Below are 16,634 nucleotides of genomic sequence, written 5' to 3'. Positions count from 1 at the left end.
TTTCTGTGAACAGAAAAAGTCTATTGCTAAGTAGCTGTGGGGGTCAATACTTTGACTCCAGAACCAAAAAGATAGACTGCTTGGGGGACCAAGCATTGTGGTTTTTAACTTCTGTTTTTTAAGTTTATTTCTACAAAATGACTTATGAAAGTATAAAAATTAAGTGCTATTCATGTCATTATGGGAAAAATGCAATAATTTAGTCCTAGAAAGTCTTGTACAGATAGCCCTAAATAACGACAGTTGCAGAAAGATTTAGTTACAGATAGCTCCAGAAAGAAAAAAAAAACAAGAACAACAACAACAAAAACCAGTGGAATAGAGGTATGAACAATCACTTTGATACTTTTCTATTTCCATTGGTGGTTTTTCTTATTTTCCTCTTTCTTCAAAACTCATCACTCTGTGTTCAACATGTTGCAAAATTTACAGAATGAAGCATACTTATACTTTACATTTGTGAGTAGTTCTTAGTCCTCTAAAGTTTAGCAGAGGTACCTCTGAAGCTGCCCTGTGCAGTGAGTTGAAGGAAAAAAGCTGGACTCCTGTCTCTTCCTCACACCTGCTTCCACCTTGCTTCAATCAGAGGAGCTCTGCTGTTATCTAATATTTTAAATGTTAGACTTCTGCATAGTATTCTTAACAAAAGGGGTATATTTTGAAAAAATTAAACTGTTTATTGATCTATTTCAATTCTCTTATTTTGAAAATGAGGAATATGAAAGTGCATAGAGATTAAGAACCTTCACAAGGTCACAACTAAGGAATTGAAAAGAAAATTAGGGGCCAGGAGTGGTGGCTCACACCTGTAATCCCAGTAATTTGGGAGGCTGAGGCAGGCAGATGACTTGAGGCCAGGATTTGGAGACCAGCCTGGCCAACATGGTGAAACCCCGTCTCTACCAAAAATACAAAAAATAGCCGGGCATGGGGACACACAACTGTAATCCCAGCTACTCAGCTAAGGTAGGAGAATCGCTTGAACCTGGGAGGCAGAGGTTGCAGTGAGCTGAGATCGTGCCATTGCACTCCAGCCTGGGTGACAGAGTAAGACGTCTCAAAAATAAAATTAGGAAGAAATTAAATTTAAATCTGAGTACAAAAATTATTTTACATGGCCGTTTTAGACTTATGTTTTATTTTTCTTTGTCATTAATCTATATCATCAAAAGAAGGATATAAAATACCTGCTTTGAATGCTTTGAAATTCAATGCTTATAAGTACAATTACTTCTTTTTTTTTTTTTTTTTGAGATGGAGTTTTGCTCTTGTCACCCAGGCTGGAATGCAATGGTGCAATCTCAGCTCACTGCAACCTCCTTCTGCTGGGTTGAAGCGATTCTCCTGCCTCAACCTCCCAAGTAGCTGGTATTACAGGTGCCCACCACCACGCCTGGCTAATTTTTGTATTTTTATTAGAGACAGGGTTTCACCATATTGGCCAGGCTTGTCTCGAACTCCTGACCTCAGGTGATCCACCCGCCTCAGGCTCCCAAAGTGCTGGGATTACAGGTGTGGGCAACCATACCTGGCCCATTGTTCCTTCTAATTTGTGGTTTTGCTTTCCATGGTTTCAGTTACCCTGAGGTCAACCACAGTCCAAAAATATTAAATGAACAATTCCAGAAATAAACAACTCATAAGTTTTAAATTGTGCATCATTCTGAGTAGCTGGATTCAATGTCATATTGTTTCCTCATTTCACCTGGGACACAAGTCATCCCTTTGTAAAACATATCCAGGCTGTATTCTATATACCTGATAATCATTTTGTAGCTATCTGGGTTATCAGACTAACAGTCCTTTTATTGCAGTACTTGTGTTTGATTAACCCTTATTTGACTTAATAATGGCCCCAAAGCCCAAGAGTAGTGATCCTGGCATATTGTTATAATTGTTCCATTTTATTTGTTAATTTTTCAATCTCTTATTGTGCATAATTTATAAATTGAACTTTATCATAGGCATGTATACAGAGGAAAAATATAGCATATATTGGGTTCAGTACCATTAACAGTTTCAGGCATTCACTGGGGGTCTTGGAAAGTATCCTCCATGGATAAGGGTGGATTAGTGTACACATGTATAGACAAGACTGTACAATGAGTCAGTTTAAATAACCTAAAATAAGTACATTGCTATAATCAGCTATTTAGATATTATAAATGCCAATGTTTTAGAAAACAAATTCAAAAAATACTTTCAAAATAAATCTTGCCAAAATGCCTATCAGTGGATGTTCTGATCATATTTACAACACAAGGAAAAAATATATTAATATATAAAGTTATCTTAAGACATTGTGTCTGATGCCTTACAGAATTCTGTTTATCAGTAATTAGAACCTACAGGGTAGTTAAATGTAGTTCCAGCTTACATTTTACCATACATTTCAAATGTGCAAGATTCCTACAGGTAATATATTTCCAGTTTGTTAGCATTTGCTGTAAATGCAATGCAAGTAAAAACACAAAAAGACAACATCACCATGCAGAAAACAAAATAAACTTCAGGAAAATATCTAGATCAAATAATCTCTTCATTGTTTTGCAAATGATGTCATTTAATAGGCCATAAATTTGCAAACCATTAAAATAAACTATAAACATTACCTGCTGTGAAGCACAGAATAACCTTAGCTTTACATAATAGAATGGGCATGGCCTTTATAGTCAGAGAGAATTAATTATAAATTCGAGCTCTGTCAGTACCTCTCTGAATCTCTATTTCCTTTTATGTTTACTGGAGATAGTAATACGTTATTAAGGTCAGGTGACAAAAAAATGAGAAAATACACAAGGCCTTGCCACAAAATACTTCTCACAGACTGAAAATTTGTGTTCCCCCAATACTGATATGTTGAAACGCCACCTTTAATGTAATGGTATTGGGAGGTGGGGCTTTTGAGAGGTGATCAGGTCATAATGGTGAAGTTCTCATGAATGGGGTTAGTGCCCTTACAAAACAGTGTGCTTCTCTTGGCCATGTGAGGGCAGAAAAAGAAGATAGTCATCTACAAGCCAAGAAGCCAGCCAGACACCAGACTTGCTGGGACTTTGATCTTGGAGTTCGTAGCCTGCAGAGTTATGAGAAATAAATGTCTGTTGTTTATAAGCCACCCAGTTTATGGTATTTTGTTATTGCAGCCTGATCTGGCTAAAACAATACTATAAACCAACATTAGGTCTGCTTACGTGCTAATAATAGTACCATAACTAGAATCAATAGTAGTAATAGCAGTAATGGTAGAAGTTGTAAATTTCTAAAAGTAAAGAAGGCAGATAGAAACACTACATCATTGCTTCTCCTGTCCAGTATTCCATAAAAAGATAAAAATGGAAAGCATAAAATGGTGTTAACCCTTAACAGAGCACAGAAGAGAATGGTCCATGGACAAAAAATTTCAACAATTATTGGAAGATGGAAAGGGTCAGAAGTACTATCGAAAGATTCAGCCCCAGCCTTGGGCATGCATCCTGAGGCAATAGTCACAGAGGATGCCCAGCTGCCAGCAGAGCTTCAGAGACACTTTACATTCAGAAATCTTAGCTACAGTGTGGGCCAGAGTGAGCATCCAAACTTAAATTGTGGGCGTAAATAAATACATATCCATGGGAGTAGTTCAATTCATGTAACCCACAAAGCTTTTGTGGTCACGAATCTAGGGCTAGACAAAATGTTCTCCTGTATTTAATGTCTGTGTAGAGGCCCTGCTGAGGAGAGCCCTCCCTAATCTGACATTAAGGGCTCCCCTCAGCACAGCCGCCAGCTCCACTCTGGAGCACAATGACACGGAGCCTCCCTGTCAATAGCCTGTCTGCAAACTGTGAGCAAATTGGCCCTTCTGTTGCTCTAGACATAAATATAAATCCAAAATGAAGTATCCATAGAATTTTGAAGAAACCCTGCAACATGAAAAACGCTGATAATTAAACAAAAGAAAAGAAAAATAACTTTAAAAATAGGTGCAGGAAAATGTATACATTTTATGTACAGACAAGAACAGGATATTACGAAACAGAACAGTTATGAACCCTTATATTAAAATACCATTTTCAAAATAAAACAAATGATAAATGATACAGGAGAGTAAGGTAAAGAAATGTCTCAGCGGATATAAGAAAAGATGACACAGAAAATGAAGAAAGAAATGAGAAACAAAGAGGACCCACCATACAGAAGTTTCAGAAAGACTAAAAAAAATGATGGGGAAAAATTTATTCAATAATTAATTTAAGTAATTAATTTATGAAAATTTATGATCTGAAGGAATCCATGGTCAAATTAAAGGCAAGATGCATAAAAATAAAAAAGTTCTATGTATCAATTTTAAATTGCAGAATGCCAAGGATAAAGGCCCTGAAATTCTCAAAAAAGAAAAAAAAGTAGTCATTTATAAAGATATGAAAAATTGAATGAGCTCAGACTTTTTCTTAACAACAATGAATATAGAAAGACAATGAAAAGATACCTTCAGAATTGTGAGAGGAAAATGTTTTCAACCTAGAATAGGATGTACTGTCAAACTACAATAAAATGAGAAGATAGGATAAAGATAAATTCATCATGAAAATACAGTTACCTTTTCTGTAAACTTAGGAAATTACCTGAGTCTATAGTTTCATGAAATAAGAGATTCATTTCATTAAAAGGAAGATGTGAATTCAATAGAGCAGGAAAAGCAAGTCCTGTGCTGACAGCAAGGCGGCCTGGAGAGTTCAAATGGGAGCAGATCAAAGAGTCTAGAAGGGATTTTCCTTGAAGAAAAGAAGATTCTAGTAATGCAGATCTTGAAAGTTTTCAGCAGATGAAAAGATAATGGTCTAAGAATTGTGCTTGAAGTTGTAGAGGTGACCAAAATAAAAACAATAATTAAAAAACTAAGCAAAAACACAAAGCTTTTTGGAGGACGGGGATGGAGGCTTTCTAAGGGAAAATCACATGTGAGCTGTTTCTTAATATCTCCTAGGAAGTGAGCGGTACAAAATCTGATATATAAAGTAAGAGCAGTTCATTGTTTAGTGATGTGAGAAAAAAAAATGCCATACAGTTAAGCCATGCAAAAATGATACCCATTCTGTCTAGGAGGAAAGAATGAAAAGGGAGGATTGGTGGTCACTGTTGATTTACAATATGTGCCCCTTGTACTGTGGTCTTTAGATGAAAATTGTTTTTGATAAAATAAACAGTAATTTTAAAGGATCAGTTCATGTTTCCAAGGCAGATTTTGAATAAGCAGACCATAATACATGTTTTCATGTGCAAAGGTTTAATTAACGAAGTGTTCCTTGGAGAAAACAGTAACAAGACTGCATGAGGAGGACAAGGAAGGAGAAGAGCAGGCAACAGGGTGATTTCAGAGGAAAGTCTTGGCTTCAGCCTGAACTTCTAAGACCTTGTCCTCATTAAAAGTGGGAGCTGGGCTCTTATAGTCCACTCCAGGTTTCAGCCTGTCTCTGAGAAAGGCCATACCGAAGAAAGAGGAGGAGGACATGACGTTCCAGGCCTTGTTCCCCACTCTCTCTGGGAGGCGGCACAGGCCTTTAGAAACACAAGCATAGCAAATGGCGGGGAGGGTGACAAAGAAAAGAAAAACGGATATAAGAGATCTGAGTGGAGCACTCACAGTGTTTACAACGGAATGTTGGTCAAGATCATTGAATCTGATAGTCCAGCCAGCCAGTCTGAACCAGTTATAGCTGTAATAGCTCCTTCTCCCAACATCCTCAAACACATTTAATACACATCTATTTCCTGCCCTCGAACAATATTGTTCGTTAAATTGTACGTTAATTATTAAATGTTATCATGAAAGTATGCTTTGAAAAAGACATTGGGCCCAGGTAATTTGATTTTATCATGGTTTGGGAAGTGGGGTGGGATAGTATTCCAAAAAAACCTATGAGAAGTTGATGCTTGCATTGAAGCATGAATAAGTCTTGGTCAAGCAAATCAGGGAGAAAAGTTTTTTCTAAGAAGTCACAGATGTGAGCCATATGCAGAGGAGGAGACATGACTGAGTTTGGCACATTTTGAGAACTGCTAGTATTTCATTGTGGAGGTAAGTGTCCATTCATCAACCACTTTTAATTGTCTCTGTTTGCAGATGGCATGATTGTATATTTAGAAAACCCCATTTTCTGAGCCCAAAATCTCCTTAAGCTGATAAGCAACTTCAGCAAAGCCTCAGGATACAAAATCAATGTACAAAAATCACAGACATTCCTATATGCCAATAATAGATAAACAGAAAGCCAAATCATGAGTGAACTCCCATTCACAATTGCTGCAAAGAGAATAAAATACCTAGTAATACAATTTACAAGGGATGTGAGGGAACTCTTAAGGAGAACTACAAACCACTGCTCAAGGAAATCAGAGAGGTCACAAACAAATGGAAAAACATTCCATGCTCGTGGATAAGAAGAATCAATATCGTGAAAATGGCCAAACTGCCCCAAGTAATTTAGATATTCAATGCTATCCCCATCAAGCTACCATTGACTTTCTTCATATAATTAGAAAAAACTACTCTAAATTTCATATGGAATGAAAAAAGAGCCCATATAGCCAAGATAATCCTAAGCAAAAAGAACAAAGCTGGAGGCATGACGCTACCTGACTTCAAATTATACGACAATGCTAGAGTAACCAAAACAGCATGATACCGGTACCAAAACAGATATATAGATCAATGGAACAGAACAGAGGCCTCAGAAACAATGTCACGCATCTACAACCATCTGATCTTTGACAAACCTGACAAAAACAAGCAATGGGGAAAGGACTCCCGATTTAATAAATGGTGTTGGGAAAACTGGCTAGCCATATGCAGAAAACCGAAACTGGACCCCTTCCTTATACCTTATACAAAAATTAATTCAAGATGGATTAAAGACTTAAACATAAGACCTAAAATCATAAAAATTCTAGAAGAAAACCTAGGCAATACCATTCAGGACATAGGCATGGGCAAAGAGTTCATGACTAAAACACTAAAAGCAATGGCAACAAAAGCCACAATTGACAAATGGGACCTAAACTAAAGATCTTCTGCACAGCAAAAGAAGCTATCATCAGAGTGAACAGGCTGCCTACGGAATGGGAGAACATTTTTGCAATCTATCCATCTCACAAAGGGCTAATATCCAGAATCTACAAAGAACTTAAACAAATTTACAAGAAAAAAACAACCCCATCAAAAAGTGGGTGAAGGATATGAACAGACAATTTTCAAATAATACATTTATGTGGCCAAAAAACATATGAAAAAAAGCTCATCATCACTGGTCATTAGAGAAATGCAAATCAAAACCACAATGAGATACCAACTCCACACGTATGTTTATTGCAGCACTGTTCACAATAGCAAAGACTTGAAACCAACTCAAATGCCCATCAATGATAGACTGGATAAAGAAAATGTCACACATATGCACCATGGAATACTATGCAGCCATAAAAAGATAAGTTCATGTCCTTTGCTGGAACATAGATGAAGCTGGAAACCATCATTCTCAGCAAACTAACACAACAACAGAAAACCAATCACCACATGTTCTCACTCATAAGTGGGAGATGAACAATGAGAACACATGGACACAGGGAGGGGAACATCACACACCAGGGCCTGTCAGAGGATGGGGGGCTAGGGGAGGATTAGCATGAGGAGAAATATCTAATGTAGGTGATGGGTTGATGGGTGCAGCAAACCCATAAAATCTCTAATACATTAATATTTCCAACTTATTTTGATTTTTTGATATATCTTTAAAAGCAATGCGATTTTGTAGTAATAAATGCTTTCATTGATTAACTTTATACCCACAAGCATGTTGTCCTTTAAAAGCAAGCTCCATCTCTACCTCTTATAAAAACACACAGTGAATGTATGTGTTCACCATATACATAAGGGTAGAGCAGAGATGAGAAAGCATACCTCAATCTAGCATTAGCATTCTTATTCACTTTTGGCATCTAATTATTATTAATGACTTTGTTGCTAATTCAAAAACTTTACTATCCTCACTACCTGAGTAGCATATCACATTGGGCAAATTATTTCACCTTTCAGAGACCTATATTTTCTAGCCATAAAGTAAGGATATTTATAGTCAACTCACAAGGTTATTATGTACATTGAAAAAAATGTTGTCAAACACACAATGCAAATAACCACATGCCTGGCTCATACTAGGTGTGAAAGTTCACTGCATCTTTCCTTTTCCAGATGTTGGCCCCTACTTGCCTACTGTAATTTCAGAAAACTATTAGTTCTTGATTGAGTTCTGTGTTCCAGAAACCCTGGTTATCTTATCAGGCCTTGGAGAAAAAGCTTGAGGTAGGTATCATAATTATTGTATTTTACACATTAGAAACTAAAGGAACAAAAAGATTAAGTATCTTTCTCAATGTCACTTGCTGGATAAGGAGATAAAACTCAGGATTTAACTTTGCTGGTTCTGACTTTTAGTCAGAAGTTTTTAACTTGAGTTCTTTCCACTAAAAAACATTTTTTTTTTTTTTTTTAGCATCTGAGGTAACCCAGAATCAACCATAATTAAAACTCATGCTTGAATGTAAAAAAATATTTTAAATGTTCTCAAGAAGTTATTTTAAAGGTTAGAGAAAAGAAAATAAGAGAACATGTTTGGGCATTGACACTGCCGCCCATCTTGCTTGGCATACCTGAACTTTTTGTATTCTTATTGGGTAGCTAGATTTTGTAAAGATGATAATCTGGACAACTGAAAAGAACATAATGCTTCCATGCTGATACAGACCGAGTCATCCTAAATTCTAAAAGATGTATGGAGTATTTTAGATAATGTATTTTAGAGATTATATTTTAGATGTATTTTAGAGAAATGTTACATTTTTTTCCAAACTAAACAAAGGCATGAGGTATGTGACATTGCAACAGGAAGAACAGTTTCCTAAGAGTCAAAATTATCTTATTCTGAATCATTAACTCCCTCTGGAAAATTAAAAAATGTATATATTTTTAGTAGTATGGTGGTTGGCTCCTACAGAAAATGACAGTAAGATGGAATTAGGAGGGTGAGAGCTTATGTGGGATCACATCTGTGAAAGCAAAAGGGATGGACAGGATTGGGCATGCCATGTTGAGAGCCTGTGATGCAAACATAACAAAATCGTGTCGAGTCCAGTGGGGGCTAGGGCCAATATCACAGTAGTTCTGCAGTGAGCAGACATTGCTAGACTCTGTGTCATGGTCTTGCCCAGTCATTGACTAAGGCCACCAGCAGGAGCACATGACCTCAGCTCAGAAGGTAAAGCACACCTAAAGTTAACAGCAGGAAGCTGCCAGTTGACTACACTCTTCATAGTTGGGAAAAGCAGGTCCTTACTTGAAGGAGCACTTGAGTTCTCTCTCTGTGTGTCTGTCTTATCCATCCCTGTGGCCTGCAGATTCACTTCATCCATATTCATTTGGGGAATAGCTACTCCTGGGAGGAAATTTAGGAAAAAAAAAGTAGTGGCTAAAATTGCATTCTCCTTTTAACTTCTCACTTCAGGGCTGCAACTGTACTTTGCCCACCTCTTTCCTCCTCTATCCATTCAAACTCCCATTTCCCTTAGGTATTACATCTACTTATATTGGTGGGTAGACTACCTTACGCTGTGTTCAGAACCCTCATTCTTGAGGGATCTGAGTTCTTGGTAAACCTGTTTTTCTCAGCCTAGTTTCCTGCCCTTACTCTTTCATTGTTATTAGGTTGGAGCAAAAGTAATTGTGGTTTTTGCCATTACTTTAATGAATGCCATTAATTTAATTTTTATTTATGCCATTTATTTAATTTTTACCATTAAAGTAATGGCAAAAACTGCAATTAGTTTGCACCAACCTAACACAATTTGTGAAAATAGTACCCAGAAGTACTCAGTGGATACCCTCTATTCCACACTTATTTCTACTGCCCCTATTACATAAGAACTGCTCTATCTTCTTTTACTAATCCTGTTCAGTGGTCTGATAAGATGATGCCTCCTTTTATGGCCTTCTGTTCCTTAGACATGGGTATCTAAAGTGCCAGGTGATGGCCATAGCTTTTAGTTTAGTAGAATTGTTGTGTCTACTGGCAACAGTGTACCCCTTTTGGGTATCACGACCTCTAAACTTGAAAAGCCAGGAATTGTAGGAATGAGAAGCACACAATTTCCCAGTAAGTCATTAAAAATGCTAGTACATGGGCCACTCCTGATTCAACCTCTTGATTCCCTATGTATCCCCTATGAAGATATATGTATTTTTCCTATTGGAGATACAATGCCATAGAGAGGTCTCCAATTCCTGGTGGATGGAACCCCAGGCTCACAGGGTATTGCCTCCCAACTAGTACTTCATTTGCACATTCAACAGACCATTCCATCCCTCCGTCAGGCAGCTTCCACTGATTGGTGTGTATGAGACAACCAGTGGATCTCTTGGTCATGGGACTACTGCTCATCCTTTGCTGTAAGTGACTCTCCTGGTCAGAAGCTGCGTTAGATGGGACTGTATGCGTACATATTAGGCACTCCGGGAGCCTCTGGATGGTGGTGCTAACTGAGGCTCCGCAGGGAGGAAACGCAAACCAATATCTGCAGTAAGTATCTATAAGAACAAAAAGTGTTCCTATAAGAATACATAAATGCCACCAAATGGCTTTCTAGTCTCCTTGAATAGTAGTAATATGGGGGACAAATTGTCTCTGTTGCTGGCAGGTTGGACGCTCAGAAATAGCTGTAGTTTTTTAGGCCCTGGTTTGTGGGAATCTCTGCTTTTGGGCTGTGGCATAGCCTCCATCTCTGACTTCATGGCCACTGCATTAGTGAGTCATTGAGCAAGCACTGGGATGGCTGCTGACTTCAACTGGCTGACTCATTTATTGTACTTGGTTGGCAGTGTCTCTGCAGTGTGTTCTCTGCTGGGTACTAATATGTGATGCAGTGATCTTCACACATTGTCTCTACTCTTATATGTTCACCCTTTTGTCTCTACCTTAGACCTTTTTGTCTTTGATCTTCCAATGATCCTATTCTAGAGCCCTGACAAACCAGCCAGGTTATTTGCAACTTTATGTGAGTCCATATGTTCTAATCCTGAACCACTTTCCTTTCCACACAGAGCATGCCCAGGTGTAGTGCCTAAAGCTTTTCCCTTTGGGAAGATTCTCCCTTGCCACTGTCAGTCATGGCCACTTCTGAGTAACTAGCACTCAAAAGCTGAGGTGGGCCTTGAGGTGTTAGCAGTCCCCACACTTCCCAGAGCTGGGCAAGGAGCCATTTCTTGAAGGAGATGCTGAGCTGCATGTCTTCATGTCTGCCACAAGCAGACGTTTACTATTCTTACATACTCAGCATTCTTTCCCCATTCTTTTGGTAACAGTGCTTCCCTTTTCTTTAATGAAAAACTCCTCTCTTTTATGAAATCCTGGAAAGACTTTGAATAAAGCAGACCTTCTCCTCTGATCATGTTCCTCTGACTCTTGTCCGCCCTCTCTGGCCAGAGGATGAACATATGATCAAACTGGGCTAATCATAATCTCCCCAGATAAGTTATAACTGTAAAACTACACTTACGACAAAATAAGAGAAATGTCAGCTCTTGGCAAATTCTGCTTTTCCTGCCGCTGATATTTCAGTGGTACACTGGTGGTGTCATTCTGAACGATTCTCTAAGCTACTCCAATATCTTACATCAAATGCCTTTTCTGTCCTGTAAGTTAACCAGAGTAAATTTTTATTGTTTGCCATAAAATCCCTAACTGATATGGAACTCTGAAAAATTGTACAACTAGACCTAAAACTCTAGGAGAGGGTATTTATTCAAACTGAAAAAGGTGTCTCATTCCGGACAGATGCAAATATATGTATGCACAGCTTGGTGAGCATATGGCCCCTTTGTGCTAATGAGGAAAAGACACCCCTTGAAGTGGTCTTCTCGGTGACACCCTCATGGAGGATTCAACCTTGAATATCTTTGCTTGAGGCAATTCACTGTCTATCTCTTATCCGACAGCAGAAAGAGAAGGAAAATAACACAGGGAAGAAACATATTTGAAATAGAGAAATATAATGTTTGTTATGATACACACCTAAGTGGGACACAGAACTGATATTGACTTTGAGCCGAGGGTATGGATTAACAGAAATGAAGTCACTGATTTCCTCAGAGTTGATGGTACAGAGATTATAAGGGAGTAGGAAAAAAGTCACATTTTAAAAAGCTTTGCTTTTCGAAAAAAGAAATATATCGTTTATCCAGGTGGCTCTAATTTAGAAGTGGAAAAGTTAACCAAAGTAATTATTCCAATTTCATCACAGAAAGAACCATTAAAAGAGAAGAAAGAGTTCATTTCAGAAGGACACAACTTTAGCATAAACTTTCAAAGGGGTTCATTCCAATTTTTATTTAAAAAGCCTTCTTAAATGCATAATGTTATAAAAGTGGAAGCTTTGTACAATTCTTAGAAGAAACTATTTGATGAAAGAAAAGTAGGTTGTATTAAAAGTTTATAACTGATTATAAAAAGTTTTCAGGAGAAACCACAGAAAACAATTTTTCATACATTAACGGATAACCTGGATACTAATATTCATGCCCCTGAATGGACAAGAGGGACTTTAAAGGTCATTCATTTAATTTTCCTAGCCCAAGTCTTGTCTATCTCCAGGTAGATCAGATATTTCTTACCAACAAGCATAAAGGAAAATTCCAGAGCCTCCCTGGAAGTCGCTTCAGGACAGGAACATACTGGAAAGATTATCTAGCACAGGTTGAACCTGTGTAAACACTAGAAACAAAATGAGGGGCAATTATGTCTCATGTAACTTAACATGGAAATCAATTAACAGTTTAAACTCTGAAAATGTACCATCTTCTTATTGGACAAATACTTTTATTTAGTACCAAATCCACTGGATACCAGTTTGTTGTCTGTATAATTTTATTGGAAATTCACATTGTTTTTAGGTAGTAGAATTCACCTCAGGTTCTAGAAATGGTAGTAGAATTCACCCCAGGTTCTAGAATTCACCCCAGGTAACAAGGCGAACTCCAACAGTGCCTTCTGCCATACCGGCCCTAAGTTTCCATTTGGGATGGGCATTTGACCTGAAATCTGAGAATATTTGATGGGAAAATTGAGAAAATCATAATTTGCCACTCTGTTGCTTTGGGCACTATAAGGCCTAGTACTTCTGCCTTGCACTGTTCAGCACTGGGCCCGGAAAAAAGCAACACTCAGGAGATGAGTGTCGACAGAATAGCAGAGAAATGGAGCTGAATTCTTGATATGTCTGAAGCTTGCCTACCTTTTAATCTCTTTCAATTCTTTAAGACAAAAAAAGTTATCTTTATAGCTTAATTTATAGCTTAATTCATTTTGAATACGGTTTTTTGTTTCTTAAAAGCAAAATCACCCCACTTAATATTAGTAAGATTGGGAGTGGTGTATTGTTAATAGACTGTCCTCAATTATGTTATGCAGGAGAAGAGTGTAGAATTGTCTACTTCAAGTGAGAAATTGATGATTTTTCTACATTGGTGATACAATTGTTAGTGAGTGGTCTCTGGAAAGTTTTGTCGTAAATCGCTTTAATGTAGTTGCTGCCTCAGCATCCATTTTAGTTGTCTGAATCCCTGTTGACCCTGTCACCTTTGGCCTCACTAAAATTTCCCTTCCCTGTGGTTGCCTGTAGTATAGCCCACTTGTTCCTCATCTCACTAACCCAAAACACAACACATCCTACAACTACTGATCACAAAAGACACTTAATCATTAACACCAGAGTCATGTAAATAAGTTTCCCACTTTCTGATATGTTTTCTTTAAATTAGCCCATCCACAAACGACCCAGGAAAGCCAAAAAGGTAATTCCTATGGACCTTGAGAAAGGCATAGTCCCCTAGGTCCTCTCATGCTAGTGGAGCCCCCTACTGCCTCTGGACTTCCCATTAGCCACCCTAACATCTCTGAGATCCCTAAGTAATTCATTTCTTCTGTTTCTTGCATTTTTTTTCACTTCCTCATGTGTCTCACTTGACACATACACCTGAAATTAACTTCCCCTATCAGGGTTCTTATAGAGAGTAGATAGCTTAGCATATGGTCACTGTCCATAGACAGACCTCAAGACCAAATTAGGAAAAGATCACAACATGGAGTGAATAGGCTAAAGATGGCTAACTACAGGCATTTGACAGTTGCCTCCTCCAGAAAGAACTAAAATTATGAATAGATATTCACTCTCAAAAAGAGCATATAAGACAGAACATTGGAATACAGCAGAGAAGTGACAGAAAACATCTGAGGCACAGGAGAGGATAAAGGAGTTAGCCAGTGTAGCCAGGATCAGCTGGGATCCTCAAGACTGCCCCCAACCCCCTGGTGCAAGGAAAGGGTAAGTGAGAGATCCTCAGCAGTCCACATTCCCACCGAGGGTTCCTGCAATCCTAGGCACAGGAGAGGCCCGCGACCCACATAGCCCCTTAGATTAGCATAGGCAGTTGCCTGGAGATACCACAAAGGCACTGCTCCAGAGAGGGAGTTCATGCTAGGTCATACACACCCCTGGAGACCTAAGAAACTGCAGCACAATGCCATTTTGAGAGTCCAGTCTCCATCAGACTGCATCCTGCCCTGGTGCTCAACAGCCCCTGCATCTCCACATCTTGGGAGCCCCCCCTGAAATTCCCCATGTCCACTTGGAGGGCTGCAGTGGTGCAACACCAGGTAGACCCAACAATGTGGCAGCGTCCCCATAACTGTAGGCCACACAGAGTTCTACACCCCAGGGAAAGGGTGGTACAGCACACCAGGGAGGCTGCCCTAGGAAAAAGGAAACCTAAGCTGTGGAAACTCCCCAGGGGTTAAGAGCTGCTTTCCTGGGGTTGCTGACAGCAACTCCAACCCCAACAGCAGCAGTCTCTGCTCTAGCTTGTGCTCTGAGGACTAACTCCTCCTGCACACCACCATGGCTGTGGCTACTGCCAGGAGCCAAAGTGAGCAACTCTCAGAGCCTGAAAGCTGCCTAGATGGGGCTACTGACAACAAGCAGCATGGCTTCTGTGCTCTAATATATGCCCTAAGTATGTCCTAAGTACGGGATATCCCTGAATACCACCACAGCTGCTGCTGCCACTGGGGAGCCAAATATAGACTCCCCAGAACCTGAAGGCTGCTTGTCTGCCTGCTTGAGTCTGCTCCCACTGACAGCAACTCATTGCCTCCCAGCAGCAGGACTGCTGCACAATTTCACACACTGTAAGAACAGGCTTTCTCTCTCTACCACTGCAGATTGCCCTACCCTACCTACTGTAGCCTGCACCCATGTGCACCACCAGAGGGCGTGAGTTCAGGCCTGCTTGGCCTGGCATCATCCCCCACCAGTGCCTGAGCATGCCACCCAGGGCCCTGGGGAGCACCCTGGCTGGTCCACCTCTGCTGGCACCTGTGCACTCCTCCTGGGAACCTGAAGATGGGCCCACACAGCCTGCCACCAACAACACCACTGCTAGGACTTGCCTGCATGCACCAACTGGGTTCCAGGAAACTGGCATGCCTAGCCCATCACAGCCCTATTAACAAGAGCCACCTGGGAGCCTAAGAATTGCCACATCAGTGCTACTACCATTGTTCATGCCACACATGCTATTCGTGGGATTATGGACCCACCCACCCACCCATCTGGCCCACCACCTCCATTGCTGGCACCTGAGTAAGCTCCCCGAAAGCCCAAGGATCAGGCCACCTGGACCTGCTAACACCAGTGCCTGCATAGACCACCTAGGTGCCCAGAAAAAGAAATATTTGGCCTGCAGCTGCCACTACTGGGGTTCAAGGACTGGCTCACCTGGCAACTTTATCCCTAGCAAAGGTTCACCACAGCCTCCACTAACAATTATACCCAAGCCACTAAAGAATTCACAAATACTACTGATGCTATTCACAGCTGAATATATAATTCAAAGACTGCATTACTGTATGTACCCAGAATTAAAAATACCATACTCAATCAATATAGACACATAGTCAGTAAAATTCTTCCCCTATGAAAGACAATCCAAAGAATGAAATAAGTGACCATTTCACCAGATGTGCAGATATCAATGTAAAGATGCCACATATGTGAAAAGCAGGAAAATTGGACACATCCAAAGAATTATAATTCTCTAACAAAAAATTTCAGGAAAAAAGAAACGATGAAATGCCAGAAATTGAATATGAATAAAAATGCTCAGTGAAATCAATTGAATACATAAACAATATAAAGAAATCAGAAAAAAATTCAGAATATGAATGAGAAATTTACCAAAGATATAGATACCACTAAAAAAAAGAAAATCCCCGAACTTAATAATATATGAAATTTAAAAAAAAATGTATTCCAGAGTTTCAACAGCAGACTAGATTAAGCAGAAGAAAGAATAACAGTGGATTTCTCAGGAAAAACAAACAAACAAAAAATCTTACAGGCCAGGGGAGAATGAGATGATATATTCAAAGTGCTGAAAGAAAAATCAGTCAGTCAAGAATAATATAGCCATCAAAGTTATCCTTCATAAATGAATAAGAAATCAATCTTTCCCAGATAAGCCAAAACTGAGAAAAATTTTTTTCACCATT

Source organism: Pan paniscus, chromosome 13, assembly GCF_029289425.2.
Source record: "Pan paniscus chromosome 13, NHGRI_mPanPan1-v2.0_pri, whole genome shotgun sequence".
NCBI lineage: Eukaryota > Metazoa > Chordata > Mammalia > Primates > Hominidae > Pan > Pan paniscus.
The sequence above is the reverse complement of the archived record's forward strand: the minus strand, read 5'-3'. Positions refer to the sequence as shown.